Source organism: Lolium rigidum, chromosome 6 (assembly GCF_022539505.1).
Source record: "Lolium rigidum isolate FL_2022 chromosome 6, APGP_CSIRO_Lrig_0.1, whole genome shotgun sequence".
Classification (NCBI taxonomy): Eukaryota; Viridiplantae; Streptophyta; class Magnoliopsida; order Poales; family Poaceae; genus Lolium; species Lolium rigidum.
In genome coordinates, this window is record NC_061513.1 from 343,440,967 (window position 1) to 343,464,387 (window position 23,421).

The 23,421-nt window shown below is 45.0% G+C and overlaps 1 long non-coding RNA gene across 6 annotated transcripts; it reads right to left on the bottom strand.

Moving 5' to 3' along the window:
• Nucleotides 1-8,100: 8,100 nt before the first annotated feature.
• Nucleotides 8,101-14,191, bottom strand: LOC124667609. Of its 6 annotated transcripts, none has more exons than XR_006991335.1 (8): nucleotides 13,419-14,191; nucleotides 12,416-12,548; nucleotides 12,074-12,256; nucleotides 11,794-11,949; nucleotides 11,573-11,710; nucleotides 8,853-8,949; nucleotides 8,619-8,768; nucleotides 8,101-8,527 (listed from the first exon to the last, which is right to left on the bottom strand). It is a non-coding gene; the product is annotated as an uncharacterized LOC124667609 (long non-coding RNA). The 6 variants fall into 6 exon arrangements; XR_006991337.1 differs by having other exon boundaries at nucleotides 12,074-12,120; nucleotides 12,231-12,548; XR_006991334.1 differs by having other exon boundaries at nucleotides 11,573-11,652; nucleotides 12,074-12,548.
• Nucleotides 14,192-23,421: the final 9,230 nt, after the last annotated feature.

Here is a 23,421-nt window from a genome sequence, read left to right on the forward strand (position 1 = left end):
GCCTGCCTGATCTGGGGCCACCTGGCCCAGAACTGGTACCAAATGTGGTTCAAACTAGGAGGAGCCCGCCGACGTTGGCCCCACTGAGGCCCTCCTAGCCCAGGACGAGGCCCGCCTGGTCCCAACCAGGGTTGCATCGCCAAAAGCAGCCGTCCACCGTGGCCGCCCTCTGCCTCATGCCGTGCCAGCCCACCCCTCCGCCAGGAACAACCGCCATCATGTCATACCGCCGCCACCGAACCGATCTTGAGAAGCCTGATGTCTACGTTCCCCCTCCTTTCCTGTAGACAGTGTTGGGCCTCCAAGAGTAGAGGTTTATAGAACAGCAGCAAGTTTCCCTTAAGTGGATACCCAAGGTTTATCGAACTCAGGGAGGAAGAGGTCAAAGATATCCCTCTCATGCAACCCTGCAACCACAAAGCAAGAGGTCTCTTGTGTCCCCAACACACCAAATAGGTGCACTAGTTCGGCGAAGAGATAGTGAAATACGAGGTGGTATAAATAAGTATGAGCGAGTAGCAACGATGCCGAGAAAAGTGCTTGGCGTGTAGTTGATGGTGGTGGTATTGCAGCAGTAGTAACGCAAGTAAAACAAGTAAACAAGCGAGTAGTAACTCAGCGAGTAGTAACGCAGAGTAGTAGTAAACAAGCGGTAGTAACTCAGCAGTATTTAGGAACAAGGCCTAGGGATTACACTTTCACTAGTGGACACTCTCAACATTGATCACATAACAGAATAGATAAATGCATACTCTACACTTTTGTTGGATGATGAACACATTGCGTAGGATTACACGAACCCTCAATGCCGGAGTTAACAAGCTCCACAATAATGCTCATGTTTAAGTAACCTTTAGTGTAAGATAGATCAACGCTACTAAACCAAGTACTAGCATAGCATGCACACTTGTCACCTTCATGCATATGTAGGAGGAATAGATCACATCAATATTATCATAGCAATAGTTAACTCCATAATCTACAAGAGATCACGATCATAGCATAAACCAAGTACTAACACGGTGCACGCATCGTCACCTTTGCACACATGCAGGAGGAATAAACTACTTTAATAACAAATCACTAGAGTAACACATAGATAAATTGTGATACAAACTCATATGAATCTCAATGAGATCATTGTATTGAAGTACATGGAAGAGAGATGAACCACATAGCTACCGGTACAGCCCCGAGCCTCGATGGAGAACTACTCCCTCCTCATGGGAGCAGCAGCGGTGATGAAGATGGCGGTGGAGATGGCAGCGGTGTTGATGGAGATGGCAGCGGTGTCGATGGAGAAACCTTCCGGGGCACTTCCCCGCTCCGGCGGGTGCCGGAACGCAGTTCTGTCCCCCGGATTGGAGTTTCGCGATGGCGGCGGCGCCACGGTAACTTTTCCGGAGTTTCGTCAATTGGTATCGGGTTTTCTGATCCAGGGGCTTTATATAGGCGAAGAGGCGGCGCGAGGAGGGCCGACGGGGGGCCACACCATAGGGCGGCGCGGCCCCCTCTCGGCCGCGCCGGCCCTAGGGTTTGGTGGCCCTGTGGCCCCCTCTCGGTCCTTCCCGGGTGTTCCGGATGCTTCCGATGAAAATAGGAACTTTGGCGTTGATTTCGTCCGATTCCGAGAATATTTCGTTACTAGGATTTCGAAACCAAAAACAGCGAAAACGAGAACCGGCACTTCGGCATCTTGTTAATAGGTTAGTTCCGAGAAAATGCACGAATATGACATAAAGTGTGCATAAAACATGTAGATAACATCAATAATGTGGCATGGAACACAAGAAATTATCGATACGTTGGAGACGTATCAGCATCCCCAAGCTTAGTTCCGCTCGTCCCGAGCGGGTAAAACGATAACAAAGATAATTTACGGAGTGACATGCCATCATAAACTTGATCATACTATTTGTAAAGCATATGTAGAGAATGCAGCGATCAAAACAATGTGTATGACATGAGTAAACAAGTGAATCATAAAGCAAAGACTTTTCATGAATAGCACTTCAAGACAAGCATCAATAAGTCTTGCATAAGAGTTAACTCATAAAGCAATAATTCAAAGTAAAGGCATTGAAGCAACACAAAAGAAGATTAAGTTTCAGCGGTTGCTTTCAACTTGTAACATGTATATCTCATGGATAATTGTCAATGCAAAGCAATATAACAAATGCAATATGCAAATATGTAAGAGTCAATGCACAGTTCACACAAGTGTTTGCTTCTTGAGGTGGAGAGAAATAGGTGAACTGACTCAACATTGAAAGTAAAAGAATGGTCCTCATAGAGGAAAAGCATCGATTGCTATATTTGTGCTAGAGCTTTTATTTTGAAAACATAAAGAGAGCATAAAAAATAAAGTTTTGAGAGGTGTATGTTGTTGTCAACGAATGATAGCGGGTACTCTAACCCCCTTGCCAGACAAACCTTCAAAGAGCGGCTCCCATTTTATTTTATTTTTGGGTGGCACTCCTTCCAACCTTTCTTTCACAAACCATGGCTAACCGAATCCTCGGGTGCCTGCCAACAATCTCATACCATGAAGGAGTACCTTTTTATTTTAGTTTTATTATGATGACACTCCTCCCAACCTTTGCTTACACAAGCCATGGCTAACCGAATCCTTCGGGTGCCGTCCAACAATCACATACCATGGAGGAGTGTCTATTTTTAGTTTGTTAATTTGGGACTCGGGAATCCCATTGCCAGCTCTTTTTGCAAAATTATTGGATAAGCGGATGAAGCCACTAGTCCATTGGTGAAAGTTGCCCAACAAGATTGAAAGATAAACACCACATACTTCCTCATGAGCTATAAAACATTGACACAAATAAGAGGTAATAAATTTTGAATTGTTTAAAGGTAGCACTCAAGCAATTTACTTTGGAATGGCGGAGAAATACCATGTAGTAGGTAGGTATGGTGGACACAAATGGCATAGTGTTGGCTCAAGTATTTGGATGCATGAGAAGTATTCCCTCTCGATACAAGGTTTAGGCTAGCAAGGTTGTTTGAAACAAACACAAGGATGAACCGGTGCAGCAAAACTCACATAAAAGACATATTGAAAGCATTATAAGACTCTACATTGTCTTCCTCGTTGTTCAAACACCTTACTAGAAATTATCTAGACCTTAGAGAGACCAATTATGCAAACCAAATTTTAGCATGCTCTATGTATTCTTCACTAATAGGTGCAAAGTATATGATGCAAGAGCTTAAACATGAGCACAACAATTGCCAAGTATCACATTACCCAAGACATTATAGCAATTACTACATGTATCATTTTCCAATTCCAACCATATAACAATTTAACGAAGAGGAAACTTCGCCATGAATATTATGAGCTAAGAACACATGTGTTCATTTGAACCAGCGGAGCGTGTCTCTCTCCAACACAAGCATGATGTAATCCAATTTATTCAAACACAAACAAAAACAAAAGCAAACAAACAGACGCTCCAAGAAAAAGCACATAAGATGTGGCCGAATAAAAATATAGTTTCAGGGGAGGAACCTGATAATTTGTCGATGAAGAAGGGGATGCCTTGGGCATCCCCAAGCTTAGACGCTTGAGTCTTCTTGATATATGCAGGGGTGAACCACCGGGTGCATCCCCAAGCTTAGAGCTTTCACTCTTCTTGATCATAGTATATCATCCTCCTCTCTTGACCCTTGAAAACTTCCTCCACACCAAACTCGAAACAACTCATTAGAGGGTTAGTGGACAATAAAAATTAACATGTTCAGAGGTGACACAATCATTCTTAACACTTCTGGACATTGCATAAAGCTACTGGACATTAATGGATCAAAGAAATTCATCCAACATAGCAAAAGAGGCAATGCGAAATAAAAGGCAGAATCTGTCAAAACAGAACAGTCCGTAAAGATGGATTTTATTAGGCCACCAGACTTGCTCAAATGAAAATGCTCAAATTGAATGAAAGTTGCGTACATATCTGAGGATCATGCACGTAAATTGGCATAATTTTCTGAGCTTCCTGCAGGGCAGTGGGCTCAGATTCGTGACAGCAAAGAAATCTGGAACTGCGCAGTAATCCAAATCTAGTACTTACTTTTCTATCAAAGACTTTACTTGGCACAACAAAACATAAAACTAAGATAAGGAGAGGTTGCTACAGTAGTAAACAACTTCCAAGACACAAATATAAAACAAAGTACTGTAGCAAAATAACACATGGGTTATCTCCCAAGAAGTTGTTTTCTTTATAGCCGTTAAGATGGGCTCAGCAGTTTTAATGATGCACTCGCAAAAGATAGTATGTGAAGCAAAAGAGAGCATCAAGAGGCAAATTCAAAACACATTTAAGTCTAACATGCTTCCTATGCATAGGAATCTTGTAAATAAACAAGTTCATGAGGAGCAAAGTAACAAGCATAGGAAGATAAAACAAGTATAGCTTCAAAAATTTCAGCACATAGAGAGGTGTTTTAGTAACATGAAAATTTCTACAACCATATTTTCCTCTCTCATAATAACTTTCAGTAGCATCATGAGCAAACTCAACAATATAACTATCACATAAAGCATTCTTATCATGAGTCTCATGCATAAAATTATTACTCTCCACATAAGCATAATCAATTTTATTAGTTGTAGTGGGAGCAAATTCAACAAAGTAGCTATCATTATTATTCTCATCAAGTGTAGGAGGCATAGTATAATCACAACAAAATTTACTCTCAGCAGTAAGTGGCACAAAAAGACCACTATCATTATCATCATCAGAAATAGGAGGCAAAGTATCATCAAAGAAAATTTTCTCCTCAATGCTTGGGGGACTAAAAATATCATGAAAACCAGCTTCCCCAAGCTTAGAACTTTCTATATTATTGTCAACAATGGTGTTCAAAGCGTTCATACTAATATTACTACCGGCATGCAAAGAAGATTTCATAGGTTTTTTAATTTTCGCATCAAACAATCCATGTTTTAAATCAGGAAATAGAATAAGAAGCTCACTCTTGTACATTATGCCAAACTAGTGTAAACAAGAAACAAAAAGATGCAATTGCAGGATCTAAAGGAAATAGCTTTGAGCACACACACAACGGCGCCAGAAAAATACTTTACCTGAGACCGTAGTATGAGAGCCTTTTTACCTTTCCTCCCCGGCAACGGCGCCAGAAAAGTGCTTGATGTCTACGTTCCCCCTCCTTTCCTGTAGACAGTGTTGGGCCTCCAAGAGTAGAGGTTTATAGAACAGCAGCAAGTTTCCCTTAAGTGGATACCCAAGGTTTATCGAACTCAGGGAGGAAGAGGTCAAAGATATCCCTCTCATGCAACCCTGCAACCACAAAGCAAGAGGTCTCTTGTGTCCCCAACACACCAAATAGGTGCACTAGTTCGGCGAAGAGATAGTGAAATACAGGTGGTATAAATAAGTATGAGCAGTAGCAACGATGCCGAGAAAAGTGCTTGGCGTGTAGTTGATGGTGGTGGTATTGCAGCGAGTAGTAACGCAGTAAAACAGATAAACAAGCGGTAGTAACTCAGCGGTAGTAACGCAGGTAGTAGTAAACAAGCGGTAGTAACTCGGCGGTATTTAGGAACAAGGCCTAGGGATTACACTTTCACTAGTGGACACTCTCAACATTGATCACATAACAGAATAGATAAATGCATACTCTACACTTTTGTTGGATGATGAACACATTGCGTAGGATTACACGAACCCTCAATGCCGGAGTTAACAAGCTCCACAATAATGCTCATGTTTAAGTAACCTTTAGTGTAAGATAGATCAACGCTACTAAACCAAGTACTAGCATAGCATGCACACTGTCACCTTCATGCATATGTAGGAGGAATAGATCACATCAATATTATCATAGCAATAGTTAACTCCATAATCTACAAGAGATCACGATCATAGCATAAACCAAGTACTAACACGGTGCACGCACTAGTCACCTTTGCACACATGCAGGAGGAATAAACTACTTTAATAACAAATCACTAGAGTAACACATAGATAAATTGTGATACAAACTCATATGAATCTCAATGAGATCATTGTATTGAAGTACATGGAAGAGAGATGAACCACATAGCTACCGGTACAGCCCCGAGCCTCGATGGAGAACTACTCCCTCCTCATGGGAGCAGCAGCGGTGATGAAGATGGCGGTGGAGATGGCAGCGGTGTTGATGGAGATGGCAGCGGTGTCGATGGAGAAACCTTCCGGGGGCACTTCCCCGCTCCGGCAGGGTGCCGGAACAGAGTTCTGTCCCCCGGATTGGAGTTTCGCGATGGCGGCGGCGCCACGGTAACTTTTCACGGAGTTTCGTCAATTGGTATCGGGTTTTCGATCCAGGGGCTTTATATAGGCGAAGAGGCGGCGCGGGGAGGGCTGACGGGGGGCCACACCATAGGGCGGCGCGGCCCCCCTCCGGCCGCGCCGGCCTAGGGTTTGGTGGCCCCGTGGCCCCCTCCGGTCCTTCCGGGTGTTCTGGATGCTTCCGATGAAAATAGGAACTTTGGCGTTGATTTCGTCCGATTCCGAGAATATTTCGTTACTAGGATTTCGAAACCAAAAACAGCAGAAAACAGAGACTGGCACTTCGGCATCTTGTTAATAGGTTAGTTCCAGAAAATGCACGAATATGACATAAAGTGTGCATAAAACATGTAGATAACATCAATAATGTGGCATGGAACACAAGAAATTATCGATACGTTGGAGACGTATCAAAGCCCCGACTATCACCGCCTCCGTCCGCTACTTCCCGCGCAGATCTGAATGTGACCTGCGAAGGAAAGTCCCGCCGGGGCCGACATCGCGCGGGCTTTGCCCAGCAGCCCTCGCCGGCGGCGGAGGAGGAGGAGGTGAGGAGAACGGGTGGGGGCGTGGGGGCTTAGGTTTCGCCTGGTCATCGCCCATGGGAGCGGCCCGAGCATACGTTTCCCCCCTCTAAGCCTCTTACCTAATCGGTACATATCCAAACATGTATGCGCGAATAGGTTCGACGATCATAAGATATGACTTAAACGGTGTGAGCTACATGGATCGGTTCATGACGACCTGTTTATAGCCTAAATGTAAGCTGTAAATGAATTGTGGACATCGTTTGCATCTGCGCGTCCCTTTATCCTTCTCGGTGGCATATTCTCATTCTCCTTTTATCCGTCCAAGTCCCAGACGCCGCCACCCACACCCTGCCATCTCAAGCCACGTTCAACCGCCAAACAATAATCTTAGAAGTGAGTATGGATCACGCAAGAAACTGAGCCGGTACTACATCTCCAAATGAGAGAGGCGGCGATAGGGTAAAACCCATAGGTGTAGCGGATCACGGTCCCTCGTCGGCGAGAGGTTTTCTTTCTCTGTTTACATTTCTTATTTTGTATTTTCTCTGTGATAATGAAGCGTGGCTACATACTAAAAGCAGAATAAAGTCCTCCCATTATATCCTTGCTTCGGTGATGCGTCTAGTAGGCGCATAGAGTTATGTTTCGAGCGGATGTCATGCGTCGTCTCCTTGTCCGTCTGTGTGGGTATAGATTTGGCTCTTCGGTCTCGATTCTCATCAATGACGGCGTTGCATTGGTCCCTTAGGTTTTAACACGTTTATTAATATACTAGTTAAAATGCCCGTGCGTTGCCACGGGTAATCAAATTTTATTTTCCAATGCTCATATATAGTTCATAATGCATTTATGAAAAAACAAAAGAAAATAGAGATATCATAAATTATATAATCATCAAAGAAACCAGTATTACTTATAGAAATATCTCTCGTGTTAATTTAAAATCATTGGTTATCATAAACCATGAGATCAACAGAAAAAACATTCGTTTATAACAAAATCTCCTTAGGCCTCTGCATGAAACTATCTCTAGATCCTCCAGGAATTTCTTCAATTGCTCGACACCGCCTCAACTTTAGTTTCAAAAACACTGTCAAAGTGCTACCATACACCTTCTATATGTCTCATTCAACAATCTCTATAGCTAGATCATGCTCGTCACCTACTTCACCGGCCACACTAACATGCTCTTCAATAACAGCAGGGATTACAAGAAAATATGACATCACCACTTCAATTAGATTGGGAGAACACACTTGCTCTTCAAAAGAATTTTGCTATTTCCATAGTTCATTTCATATTTACATCTCAAAACGTTAATGCTACTACTTTAAAAAACAACTTTACAATAGCGCATCGGTATTTTAGTTTCTCCACCGGCGGCAAAGACAACGGCCAACGCGAAATACACTGAAGAGAGCAGTACTGCACTCGAGACACCTTTGTGCTGCTTCAGTTTTTAATTTTTCACAAAAGAATGTCTAGCTTTATCCTTACCGTAGTGCAGATCTTGAATACATCTCCATGGGCTTCACCAAAAAAAACTTGGCCCATGTATTAGCATAAACCATCGTTTTTTTCTTCCGTTTTTTGCATTATGCAGACGTCATCTCAGGAACAAGCGATGTAATTTCTTTAGCGGCGAGAAGAGCTGGAAAAAAGGATGGTTGTTTGATTGGATCGCTGTAGGAAAGAAACGTTAAGCTGAGTGCAGTGAGGCAAGTGACATATAAATGGGAGAATAAAATTTGGGAATGTTGATCCATTATCTTACTTGTCCCAACATCAATATATCATGCTAGCGACCCGTGGGTCAACTTATTTGGTAATGTCTAGTCATCTATTCTGGAACACAACTAAGGTACACACAATGTAGCTAATTCCCATACAAATACTTCAGAATTGTAGACGCCATACCTGATGCCTGGGTACAGTTTTTTGATCCGAACAAGAACATGGCAGGACCAGGGGAAGAGCAAAGATGACTTGGCAAAAATAAGGAACTCACATCTCATTAGCTGGTTTATTATAGCTTCGAGGATGCGGTGTTTTGGCTCCAGGGTGCATATGCTCCCTTCATTATGCATGACTTCTGGTGCCATCCACTCCGAATGAAGGCCAACCGGAAATACGGCCATGATAAGTTATTTATAAAAATACACGCCAAATGAACAAGGGAAATATAAAACACAGTACTTGTTGAACTAAATCAATGAATAAGAAAACTGTTATAGATGAAAGAATATACATGCAGTTGCTTCTACACTGAAGAAGAGCAATTATTCAAATAAGAGAGCACACAATGATCATGTTGGGGATTTCTAACAGTGCACAAGGAACAATATGTTTCTTTTGACATTAAGTTTTCCGTATGAGTTCAAAAGTTATGAAGGTACGTAGGTGCTATACAACTCAACCGACGAGACCTCACAAGTTTCTTTGTTTCTGGCTACAGTATAATCTAGGTATCTAGCACCACTGTCTCAAATGGTTTTGCTTCTCCATATTAAACACGATATAAATCCATGAACACATATCCATTACCCCGACAATGCACACTGGAATGGGAATATTAGCTAATGCAAAACTAACTTCTTTATCTGGTGTTTCCAGATCTTTCTTCCCTCCTTTTTCTATTTCCTAACGAAATCCTTTCTCCTTCCCTTGCTCTATTGAAATTTCAAAGCCCTCATTTATGTGAAATATAAGTAGCAGCAGAGTTCACTACAACGAAAATTTGAGTAGGTTTGGCGAAATTATAGTACAAGCAAAATAGCATATATTTTGCAGTATATCAGTTACTATACAATGGTTTGGAAATAGCATATATTCCAAAAGGACGACGCTGAGCGTCCCCCGGGGGATCAGATCGCGCGATCCCCCGGGTCGCTGGCCGCACGATTAAAGTAGCATTCGCCGTCTGATTAAAGTGGTCAACACCGTCTCCCGGAAACTACTCTCGCGTCGCACTTGTTCCAGCGAAAATTCTCCATGGCAGCCGCATCACAGGCACAACACCCAGCCCAATAACTCCTGTCCAAGCATCGCGCGTGGAACAAATTGGTCGCCGGCGTTGCTCCACCCTCATCTCCCTGCGCGCGTGCGCACCTCCGCCCTGATCTGCAGTTGCCGCCGTTAAGATCTAAATCGCAGCAAGGTCGACAGGTAGCAGCGGCAAACCATTTGCGCGAGCTGCACGTCGGCATCCCTTGTCGGTGAGCCACATCCGTCGTCGGTGAATAAGCCCATCGCAATGTCGCGCGACCGCTCCCTTGCTACACCGGCGATGGCTCGTAGCAGCGGCGCCCGGCGCTTGTAGCATCGACGTTGGGCAGTTGAAGCAGAGACGACGTCAGCGATGCCGAAAGCAGAGGCAACGGGAACTGCCGGTGGCGGGCATGCTGCAAGACGGGAGGCGAGCTGCAGCACGGCAGCGCCAGTTTGTAGGTACCGCCGACGCCATTGAAAGCAAATCCCCTTGTCGCTCGGAGCAACGCCGGAGGCTGCCGGGAGCAACGCTGGCCGGGGTTTGTAGCACCTCCGGCCTCTGCTCGCAGCAACGCCGCCGGGCGATTGTAGCACCGCCGACGGACAATTGTAGCAGCGCCGCCGGGTGGCAACGCCGCGCTATTGTAGCACCGCCGACGGACAATTGTAGCAGCGCCACCGGCAACTTGTAGCAGCGCCGCCGCGCTATGGTAGCAGCGCCGCCGGAAGCTTGTAGCAGCGGCGCTCACCGATGGCAGCATCACCGTACGGCCACCAGCACCGCTAGATCTCCTCTCGCAGGGATCCCCGCAGTGCCGCCGGATCCCGAGCTTGGGGGCGCTTGTGCGGTGCTGATGGGAGCCATGGCCGGGCGAAGCGTTAGAGATGGAATGGGGGAAAAAGCTGAGGAAGGACATCCGGAAGTGATAACGCTCGGGTGGGCCCCAGGACCCCGCTGCCTCGCACGTTTCCGGGACACGCGGCCACGAGCGGACCCGGACGATCGCACGACCTGATCCCCCGGGTGATTTGAAGTGTTTCCCATTCCAAAACCACGAACTTCAAATTTGAAATCCCAAGAAAGACTAATCCGAATTCTTGAATGCATCCAGCTTATCCTTGATATAGACAGAGCAAATTTTCAACAGTAGTCACTATAGGAAAATCTGAAGCCAAGGATTTACGTTGGATAGAGGAGAGAGCAATATAGTAGTCACAATATAGTAGATGTCATTAACCATTACTAAATTAGCAAATATTAGGTTTATAGTACAGAATATTGAATGTTATTGATAAAACATACATACAACAGTAGACATATGCAATGATGAAGCATTGTGGTATAATCATTTCATCTGCTTAAAAACCCCGGCTTCTTAAATTCTAAATTAAAACATGATAGGTTCCTCGCTGGTTAACTGCATTTGCTTAACAATTCGCAACAGTGATAAATAGTAGATGATACCCAAATCGATTAGCCATTTTGACATTGCACTATGAATCTGAAACCTTATATACATAGATACATCCAAGTGATAGCAAATAAATAAAATGCACTTGTAGTTCATTTAACCAGTGACGGTAATACACTCCAACATAATCATAAGATGATATATTGAGGTATGTGTTAATTCAATGGGGTCCAACATGAGTATCTCATATAAGCATTCGGTCAAACATGAAGCTTTATGAAAGAAGAAGCTACAGTACGTCATGTTCATTAACTTTCACGATGCTTACCTCCGACTTTGACAAGCTTTTGCATGCGCTCCAGGGCACCAATAGCCTCACCGGCCTGCCACTCCGACATCTTCTCGCTCCTGCCATTCAGCCACCATCCACCGTTTAGGCTGATTTCGAATGCTCGAGCCAAGATATCTATCGGATTTGCAAAACCACTTGTTGGTAAAATTAAAAGAGAGCTGTCTCTCATAAACGCCTCATGGATTTGCACAACTTACCTTTTAATCACAAATACAACCACAACCTCATAGATTTGCAGGCACCTATGGCTCGGCCAACTTGCCGGACTTGCTATAGTACGAATAATCCCTCACACTGGATCCATAAAATAAGATCCGTATCGGCCAGGCACAAAGACAACTGCACTGATTTTTCTGCAGTAATATAATACAAACAATTAAGCCGTTGAATGAAAAGTTTCTGACCATAATTAGTTAAGAAAATAGTGCAGTACGAGTTACAGGTTTGCCGAAAGAAGGAGGTCAAGAGACGACGCACCACATCAAAAAGAGAAACCAAATTTCTTTCTACTTAGCATCGTACATCTGCAAATCATAGAGAAGCACCAAGTAACGATGCATCAATCTTTCTCAAGAGCAGTAGCTTGATTTGGATGTAACGTTTGTGGAGGAATCCCCTCAACTGTGATGCTTACGCTCCGATGAAGCCAACGGAGCCAGGCTATCAGCCCTCATGCAATGTTGTACAAGAAACATATTGTCAAACCATGTATTTTGTATCAAGGTGAACACATCAGTTTCATTCACTTTGTAAAAGCAATGTAACAGTAATGATTCACTGATAAGTGACAATATTGAAAAATTCAGACCAACTCCTTACCCTCCCTGCCCAGCTCAGACTTGTCCCGGCACAGTGTGCCCTCGACGTCAATGGGCGGAGATCAGGTGGTATTTGAGTGTCGGTTGCGGAGCCTGCGAGGGCCGATTCCAAACGCTCCATCCAAGATATCAACCTGACTTGCAAAAAACTCTTGTTGGTAAAATTTAAGGAGATATATCTCTCACAAAGCCTTAATGATTCTTGTTAAATTAACATAATTTATTTTTTAATCACAAATAGAACAACAAGCAACAAAACAAGTGAGACAGATTTACATTGGTGGTAATGAGTAATCGGCAAAAACAGGGGTACATGTTATTTAAATTTACAATGGTACCTCTAAGAACTTTGCTTTATTCGACTTAAGATTAAGATTGGGTATAGAAGTTACGATCCTTCTATTGAACTAAGTGACACAATATGGCCTCCAATGGTAGGAATGAGAACCCTGCGACATTTGTTAGTAAATCCTGATAGAAAAGAACTGGACTATTTCTTTACATTGAACCCCACTTCCAGGACATAAGTTTGCATGATATACATATATAGGTGTAACCTGATTGATAGCAGCCATTGTTTAACAATCTTGTAACTAAAAAAAAAGAGTTCGCAAAGAAAAGAGGTCAAGATGTGCATACTTGTGTGGTTGATGCTATTTTTTCAGATAGCACATCTCAAGGCTCAGTAGAAGCTCAATGAAAGTTGTAACGACATTCATAGCAGTTTGGTATGAGCCATTCTTTTACGGATTTCTTGAACATATTGCAAAATTCTGGATTCTGGATTATTACTCATGAAAAAGGAATCATGTACTCGGTCTGAACTTTAATAATTATATGGAGTAGGGAGGAGTATGTACACTATTATGCACTAATCCCGTGCAGCAACTCTGCAAACCAAAGCCTACTACAAATACATGTGAAGTATGCGACTCGGCCTGACATAAGGTAGCAGAAAAATATGTGATCAAGCAAAACAATCCAAGGAAGGTAGTGTTCCTCACCGGAAAACAATCAAGCAGGGCAGGATTCCTCACTGACAAAACAAATCAACACAGGGTCCGGATCGGACGGATCTCCTGTCCGAGCAGCTCCAAGACGCCCGAATCAGACCGGCCCTCCTCACTCGTTTCCAGGGATCAGATCACCCTGCGAGATCCGAGCAGTAGAGGCATGACGACGACGCGAATCGGGGCGGTGGGCAGCAGGATCGGGGCGCGGAGGACGGTAGGAGACCCTAGGAGGAGCAGGCTAGGCCTCGCCGGCGGTGGTGGAGGCGAGAAGCTAACACGGGTCGGTAGGCTGCGGCGGGCGGAGGATGCGAGCAGGAGGCTGCTGCTGGCGAGGAGAGTGGGTGGCGGCTGAATTTTAGCGATGGGCGAGATAGGTCGTGAGGTTTGAGATGGGACAGCGAGGGGAAAAATGGAAGGTTTGAGTGACGCCCACATGTCGGCGCAGGATGCGCCAGCCAGCGAGCTCCGAGCCAAGAAATCAGTCGATGTATCCCATCGATGCGCCAGCGAGCTCCGAGCCGCCTCTGCCAGCGGAAACGCCGCGCCGCCACGGTCCTCCCGCCGCTGTGTCATCGAGCTCCGCGATGTACTGCCATGCCATCCGGCCTTCCTCCTCATGTTCACATGTCTCCGAGCGCTTGACTGTGGGGGATGACGCCGGGATCCTCCCTATGGAGCGCGCGCCGCCGACGCATCTCCAGCGGGGATCGAAGGGAGAACGCAGCCACTGCACGGGAAGGGCCGTGCAGGTCCAAGGGCTGGGCGGGCGTTCCACCATCCGGAGGAGGTGGCCGTCGCCGGTGGCCGCAGATCGATGGGGTGGCGGCTGTATGTGGGGGAAGCAGTAGCTGGGCAGGAACCCTAGCTTCGCTCGGGAATCCTTTCCTAGCTTAGGGACGAAGCGGTATGTAATTATTTGGTAATGGCACTGGTGGGTAATGAGATTTGGTGGGAGGGTATAACCGTCTAAGAAAATATGTAGGACGAAACTTTCGACCGGAGGAAACAGAACCAGTTCCTCCTTTTTATATAGTAGAGATAGAGATCAGCGGCCATTTTCTAGTGGAAAAAAAATCAGCATCGGACATGTTGCTGGGCGTATAATCAAGCTGTAGCCAGAGATATGCTGGCAAGGCCCCGGTGTTCAATTTCGTTTCACTAACGCCTGCGTTGTCGTCTTCTGCGGGCCTCTGGGCGGACACGTCACCGTGCCAGCGTGCAACTCGTTTGGCATCTACCTGCGCCTGCAGCGGCGCCGATTTTATTACTGCGCGCATGGCCAGTGCGGCTTCTTCCAGCGAGGTTCTTGCAAAGTACAGCAACTTATTTTAGGTGGTGCAGCTCCCCTGCGTAACAGTACTTGCTATACTATAATTCGCGTCATCAGATCTGGTGCTGATCGATACTTAGGACGTGTTTGGTAGCTCGGGTCTACCTGCAATCTCCCATCCCAACCGAGAATTCCGTAAATTTGGGTGTTTGTTAGCCCGGTTTTCTCCTCTCAACCCCGCCCACCTCGCACGAAAACGCTCCCGCAGCCCTGCCGAGAGAGAAGCTCGATTCGAGCTTCGAGCTCGGCCTAGCCGAGTCCATCCGGAAAACGCCCCGCAAAACACCGTACCGTCGCCCACACACCCCCGGACCCCAACCCGCACGTCTCATTCCCCCTCACTCTCTCTCTCCCCGCACGCCGCGCCCGTTGCCCCGTCACCGAGCTTGCCGCCTCGCGGACCGCGGACGCCGGCCCGCACGAGGACTCCCGGACGCCGTCATCGCGCGGCCGCCTCCCGGACGCCGTCCCGCGCGCCGCCCGACGCCACAACTCCGCGACCGACGGGCCGGCGCCGCCACGGGACGGCGCCGCCATGGCCGGACACGGGACAACGCCGCCGCCTCCCCGACTTCATCCCGTGCCATCGCCTTCCCGACTACGGCTTGCGCCGCCACCTCACCGACGCCGGCTCGCGCCGCCACCTCACCGACCGGCCTCCACGGCCCTCGGCCTCGACCGGCCTCCACGGCCTCGGCCTCGGCCTCGTGCCGCCACGGTCTCGGCCACGCGCCGCCCTCCGTCGAGCACCCGCCACGGCCTCTCACCGGCGGCCGCTTCTCTCGCCGGCGGCCGCTTCTCTCGCCGGCGGCGATTTCTCAGGGACCCGATTGCTTTTCGTTTTAGCTTTTAGGGACCTGATTGCTTTTAATTTTTCTGTTCGAGGTTCTTTGTGTAAAAATATCAGACCAGCTCGGTTGAGCTCAGATTGCCTCACCAAACACCATCTCTATTTAGCATGTGTGAGCACACCCGATCTACCAAACGAGTGGTAAAATCTCACCTGAGCTTGTATAAGGTCAGCTTGTATGGGTTGAGAATGTCTTTCTCTAGTGACCCGGGCTACCAAACAGGCCCTTAAACCTGGCGATGGTGATGTGAGCGGAGCAGATCGCCCACCGGTATGTGAAGAACCTCCAACGCACTCCGCCGTCCTGTTTGCTTCAGACATAATCTCGTGAGCCCCTATGCCAGTAACTTAAAACAACATTTTACTCCAGGGTTAAACAATGTAACAATCAAACCCTAGTAAAAACACTGTACACGATCAAACATTTTGCTCACACAAGACTTCTGTTGAGCAGACACATTGAAGTAGGATATGATCAGCTGTATCTGAATCCTGCAGGCAAGTGAAACGAGTACTCGATGAACCTGCAACCAGTGTCTGGCTCTCTTGTCCGATTTCTGGACTCGGTACTGAATGGCAAGCCACTGAAAAATCTCTCCCTCCGGCCCTTAATCCTTATCACGGATTTAGGTAAGTGTATGGTAAAATATGATTAGTTTTACTGAACCAGCGACAAGTATTAGAGCACGAGGAGGTAGTGAATTTTAGGCTTTTAGCCCTGTCCAGACTTCCGAAATATAGTCAGCAGGTGCAAAGCGAATTCCTCGCTGACAACGTCTCTTGTACTGCGTAGATTTGGCCGAGAACTGACATGAAGGATCACAAATCAATGAGAAATGATCTGGTCACGGTTCAGGCTCATAATAGCCACGCACAGGAGTACACACTGCACATATCCCTCCGGTGATAGATCAGCTTCGATGTCTGCAGTCCAGCTCAGCTGTTGTTGCTCAATGCCTCCTGAACTCTTCTCTTGTTTCGGCGCCTGGAAGTAACTCTCTGCAACACCTTTGGTGCAATATCTATCGATCTCTCCAAAACAACACTTTGTCCCCCCTGCCGGCACTCGCCATATCATGTTCGATAGCCTGCACAGTGCAGACCTTGGCCTGAATTTTCATCAAAACTAGCTATTCCCATTGCACCCGAAATGCCACTCCCTGAAGGCTGAATCCTAAGGTTTTTAACTCCCAAGCCTCCAAAACAGTGCGGCTTGCAGATTGTAGACCATGCCACGAGACATTGTCCAGCATTGGCATGCTCCTTGCAGGCTAGAAGTTCGTCGATCACACCATATTTGGGGCTTCAACTATATACTGGAAGTTGATGTATAGGTTTTGCTTACATCACACCCTTGATGACAGGGACGAAGCTAGGATTTGTTGGCACTGGGGTCATCTATATTTTCTCTCTTTTTTACTGGGATCATGTTCTATAAACTAATACAATTTAACAAAAGGTTTTGCTACGATCCACTGGTATCAGCAGACATCACTAGATATAAGGGACCTCCGTCCCTGCTTGATGAGCACCAAACAACCTTGCCTAGCAATAAGCACTCGGCGCCACGCTCGTCAGTAACCCTGCGAGCAACCGGCGGATCCAAACGTCGATTTTCTTGCCGGCGGCCACGGTTCCGACGCCTCAGCTTTTAATTTCTCTCTTTTGGGTAGGGAGTAAGTTTCAGCTGGGCCCAGTTACAACAAGCTAGTCACACCCATTTCAGCCACGCCTGAGGCATCTTATTTAGGGGGAACCTATACACCGACCTGATCGGTGGGTGCAAGACACCGCACACCCCCCACGACCTGGGTGGCTCAGTGGGCTGCGGCCCGTCGCATCAGGTGAGTTTCTTTTTTTTTTTCTTCTTTTTTGTTTTTTCTTTTCTTTTCTATTCATATTTTCATTTTTTATAATCTAAAACTTTTAAAAGAATTTTTTGAGAAGTGTTCAGTCCCCTGAGGATATAGCCCACTTCTTATCTGTGAACACCAGCTTTCTGCCTTTCTGCTTTTTGATCAGAGTCTCCGTGAAGAAAATAGACACGAGTAAGATGACTTGTCAGATTCGAACTAACTTAGGGTGGGCCAAGGACCCGCCTTTCTTCGCCTAGAAGGGGTCGCAAAACTTCTGTTAGGTTTTTATCTTAGATTCCGTTTAGACCTTTTTTTCACTCAATAGAAAATCTAAATCTTAGATTCCGTCTATACGGAGAAATTATTTCGCAAAATTTGAACAGTTTTCTGAAGCTAAACAGTTTTTAAATTTGAACATTTTTTTATCGAACGAGTTTCATATTTGAACTGTTTTAAATTTTAAACAGTTTTTAAATCTGAACAATTTTGAAATTTGAACAATTCCTAATATTTTATTTTTTTCGAATATGAACAATTTTTTAGCTCAAACAATTTTCGAAATTAAACGTTTTTTGAATATGAAAAAATTTCAAATTTGAAAGTTTTTTGAATATGATCAAAATTCCAAATTTGAACAATTTCCGGATTTGAACATTTTTTGCATTTGAATGATTTCCAGATTTAACATTTTTCGAATTTGAAACAATTTTACATTTAAACTTTTTAAATTTGAACAAAAATAAAAAGAAACAAAAAATAAACAAAAAATAAACAAAAAATAAAACGAAAAAGAAAAAGGAAAAGAAAAGAAAATAACGAAAAAGAAAAGGAAACAAAAAAGCGCGAAAATGGGTCGACTAGGCCAGCCCATACCGCCCGCGGGGGGTGTGCGGCGCGTTGTAACGGCCAACCTGATCGGTGTATAGGAATTTCGTGTTATTTAGGGGTCTTCCGGGCATTTCTCGGCGGCCGGGCCGGGCCGGCTCGGCGAAAAATCCCGACGGAAATCCTTGGCCCGAGCCCGGCCGGCCCGGCCCGACCAACTTTCGACAAATTTTGGCCCGAGCCCGCCCGCGGCCCGAAAAGCCCGATTTTTTCGGTCGGCCCGACGGCCCGGCCCGATCTAATGGTAATTTCCTTTTTCCGTGGCCCGAGCCCGGCCCGATATAATTACGGGCTGAAGAATGATGGCCCGAGCCCGGCCCGATAGAGAGAAAAAGCCCGGCCCGGCCCGGGATTTTCGGGCCGGGTCGGGTCGGGCCGTTCGGGCCGGGCTTCCCATGCCCAGGTATATTTAGGGGGGCTGCTATACACCAACCTGGTCGGCATGTACGGGGCACCGCACACCCCAGCGACTCGGTCGGTGGGTTGGGCCGCGGCCCATTAAGAGTAGGTACGTTTTTTCTTCTATTTTTTGCTATTTCTTTTCTGTTAATATTTTTCTTTTTCAATATCTAACTTAAAAAAAATCGGAGAACAAAATTTCAAAATCTGTTCAGATTCGAAATTTTCGAATTTTAAAAATGTTCAGATTTTGATTTTTTTTTGAAATTTGAACATTTTCGGATATGGACATAATTTAAATTTGAACATTTTTAAAAATTTGTAAAATTTATTTTTTCCAAAAATTAACATTTTTAGTTATGAACATTTTTCCAAATTTGAACGCTTTATATATTTGAACGGATTTCAAATTTGAACGCTTTTATAATTTGAACATTTTTGTATTTGACCATTTTTCAAATTCAAACGGATTTCCAATTTGAACGCTTTTATAATTTGAACATTTTTTTCATTAGAATGGTTTTCAAATTTGAACATTTTTTGAATTTTGAACAATTTTCAATTTTAATTTTTTCTGAATTTAAACTATTTTCAAATTTTAACAAAAATAAACATAAACAGAAAAGAAACAAAAAAGAAACAGAAACAGAAAATAAAAAATAAAACAGTAAACAGTAAACAGAAAAAATAGGCGAACTGGACCATACCGCGCGCGGGGTGTGCGACGCGCGGTAGCGGCCGATCTGATCGGTGTATAGACTTTGCCGTTATTTAGGCAAGATATCACGAGAAGGCCCAGTTTGTTATTTTTGTATAGGCTCTCAATTTGTTAGTAGGTGGAAACTTTGCGACGACGGGCTTAGCTGAGGTTCTGGTACGGGCTTGAATTCAGCCTATATCTGTACTTCAGTTTAAGGCCTTTGCTCCGCAACCCTGCAGAGGCCAGAGTACCGACGGGACACTTATGGCATATCCACCCACAAACACCTGCGAATACCCAAGTGTACACGTTTATTTTACTAAACATTAAAATATTTGATATAAATTTTCGAACAATTCTGAAAAAATATCTGGAATAGAAAATGTTGTATTCTATCAGTGTGTAAATTTTCAGAACGACATATATGGCATTTGGCTCTAAGTAAAACGACAAAATCTTACGATAAAACCTAGATTTGACATTTTTGTTGAGCCCAAAATACAACATATTTTATTCTAAAAAATTACACGCTGGCATACCATTTTATTGTCTACTCCTTGGTATTTTTTTTATGTTTGTAAAATGTTTAAATTCGAATTTTCTGAGGTTCAAAAAATGGTGTTCATATCCCAAGCTACAAAAATCCATTATCCAAACACCTAACACCTCTTTCTTGCGTGGACACAAATACCTGCATAGCAAAATCAAATCTTCGCAGAAGCTTCAGTGAAGTGAAAGAAATTGAATTACAGTTATATTTGCTTATTTTTACAACAATAGCTTTCGCTGAAAAATTTGCACTTTATCGTTGCGTCCAGTGTCAGTCTAACCCGGTGCCGCTACCATGCCAATTTTAGTATACTTTGGGTGTGTTTGGTAGCCCGGGGGAGCTGAGAAAATCTCATCTCAGCTCAGCTGAACACCCAATTTGTTGATTGGTAGCCCGGCTCGGTCCTTCTCGGCACTGCTGGCCTCGCACAGAAAAGTGCTCTCAGCCAGGCCGGCTTGGGAAGCTCAAATCGAGCTTCACAGGTCGCCCAGGCTGAGGTCGCCCCACAAAGCACTGTAGCTGTCCCCCGCGCCACCCCCATACCCCCACCCGATACTCTCATTTCCCCCCAATCCTCGTTCCTCCAGATACGCGCCGGCCCGAGATCCTCCACCCGAGCTCCTCGCCCGACCACGGGGTCCTCCTCCCGCTACGCGCAGACGACCTCCTCCGCCTGGAGAGCCACCTCTGCCTCCTTCTCCTCCACACCTGGATGCGCCGGCGGCCTCCTCCGCCTGGAGCGCCACAGGGACGAGCTCGGGAATCGTACCCTACCGACCGCGTGCATCGCGCCTATGCGAGACCACCCGGCACCGCCTCCTTGCTCCGCCATGGAAGCCACTGATGTCTACGGGTGCTTCTATTCTTGTAGACAGTGTTGGGCCTCCAAGAGCAGAGGTTTGTAGAACAGCGAGCAAGTTTCCATTAAGTGGATCACCCAAGGTTTATCGAACTCGGGGAGGAAGAGGTCAAAGATATCCCTCTCAAGCAAACCTGCAATCACGATACAAGAAGTCTCTTGTGTCCCCAACACACCTAATACACTTGTCATATGTATAGGTGCACTAGTTCGACGAAGAGATAGTGAAATACAAGTAGTATGGATGTATATGAGTGGTAATAGCAATCTGAATAAAATATGGCAGCGAGTAAACATGCAACAGAACAGTAAGTAAACGGAGTTTCGATGCTTAGAAATAAGGCCTAGGGATCATACTTTCACTAGTGGACACTCTCAACATTGATCACGTAATAAAACCACTCTACACTCTTTTGTTGGATGATGAACACCACTAATTGCGTAGGGCTACAAGAGCACCTCAATGCCGGAGTTAACAAGCTCCACAATATTCGATGTTCATATTTAAATAACCTTAGAGTGCATGATAGATCATTGCAATTACACCAAGTACTAACATAGCATGCACACTGTCACCATTACACTATGAAGGAGGAATAGATCACATCAATACTATCATAGCAATAATTAACTTCATAATCTACAAGAGATTGCAATCATAACCTACGCCAAGTACTACATGATGCACACACTGTCACCATTACACCATGGAGGAGGAATAGACTACTTTAATAACATCACTAGAGTAGCACATAGATGAATAGTGATACAAAACTCATATGAATCTCAATCATGTAAGGCAGCTCATGAGATCATTGTATTGAAGTACATAGGAGAGAGATTAACCACATAGCTACCGGTACAGCTCTTAGCCTCGAGGGAGAACTACTCCCTCCTCATGGGAGACAACAGCGTTGATGAAGATGGCGGTGGTGTCGATGGAGATGCCTTCCGGGGGCACTTCCCTGTCCCGGCGGTGTGCCGGAACAGAGACTCCCGTCCCCTAGATCTTGGCTTCGCGATTTCGGCGGCTCTGGAAGGTTTCTCGTACCGTGGCTTTTCCGTATCGAGGTTTTAGATCAGGGACCTTTAAATAGGCGAAGAGGCGGAGTCGGAGGGCTGACGAGGCGACGACACAGTAGGGGGGCGCGGCCCACCCCCTGGCCGCGCCGGCCTATCATCTGGGGCCCACAGGGCCCTCCTCTGGCGGCTCTCGGGTGTTCTGGAAGCTTCGTGTGATTCTAAGATGCTGGGCGTTGATTTCGTCCGATTCCGAGAATATTTCCTTACTAGGATTTCTGAAACCAAAAACAGCAGAAAACAGAACTGGCCCTTCGGCATCTCGTCAATAGGTTAGTTCCGGAAAACGCATAATAATGACATATAATGTGTATAAAACATGTGAGTATCATCATAAAAGTAGCATGGAACATAAGAAATTATAGATACGTTTGGGATGTATCAAGCATCCCCAAGCTTAGTTCCTACTCGCCCTCGAGTAGGTAAACGATAACAAGGATAATTTCTGAAGTGACATGCTATCATAATCTTGATCATACTATTGTAAAGCATATGAGATGAATGAAGTGATTCAAAGCAATGGTAAAGACAATGAGTAAACAACTGAATCATGTAACAAAGACTTTTCATGAATAGTACTTTCAAGACAAGCATCAATAAGACTTGCATAAGAGTTACTCATAAAGCAATAAATTCAAAGTAAAGGCATTGAAGCAACACAAAGGAAGATTTAAGTTTCAGCGGTTGCTTTCAACTTCAACATATATATCTCATGGATAATTGTCAACACAAAGTAATATAACAAGTGCAATAGGTAAACATGTAAGAATCAATGCACGCAGCTGATACAAGTGTTTGCTTCTAAGATAGAAAGAATGGGTAAACTGACTCAACAATAAAGTAGAAGATAGGCCCTTCGCAGAGGGAAGCATTGATTACTATATTTGTGCTAGAGCTTTTCATTTTGAAAACAAGAAACAATTTTGTCAACGGTAGTAATAAAGCATATGTGTTATGTATAAAACATCCTATAAGTTGCAAGCCTCATGCATAGTTTACTAATAGTGCTCGCACCTTGTCCTAATTAGCTTGGATTAACACCGATTATCATTACATAGCATATGTTTCAACCAAGTGTCATAAAGGGGTACCTCTATGCCACCTCGTACAAAGGTCTAAGGAGAAAGCTCGCATTGGATTTCTCGCTTTTGATTATTCTCAACTTAGACATCCATACCGGGACAACATAGACAACAGATAATGGACTCCTCTTTAATGCATAAGCATTCAACAACAGTTAATATTCTCATAAGAGATTGAGGATTGATTGTCCAAACTGAAACTTCTACCATGAATCATGGCTTTAGTTAGCGGCCCAATGTTCTTCTCTAACAGTATGCATACTCAAACCATTTGATTGTGAAAACCGCCCTTACTTCAGACAAGACGAACATGCATAGCAACTCACATCATATTCAACAAAGGTGTAATAGTTGATGGCGTCCCCAGAAACATGGTTACCGCTCAACAAGCAACTTATTAAGA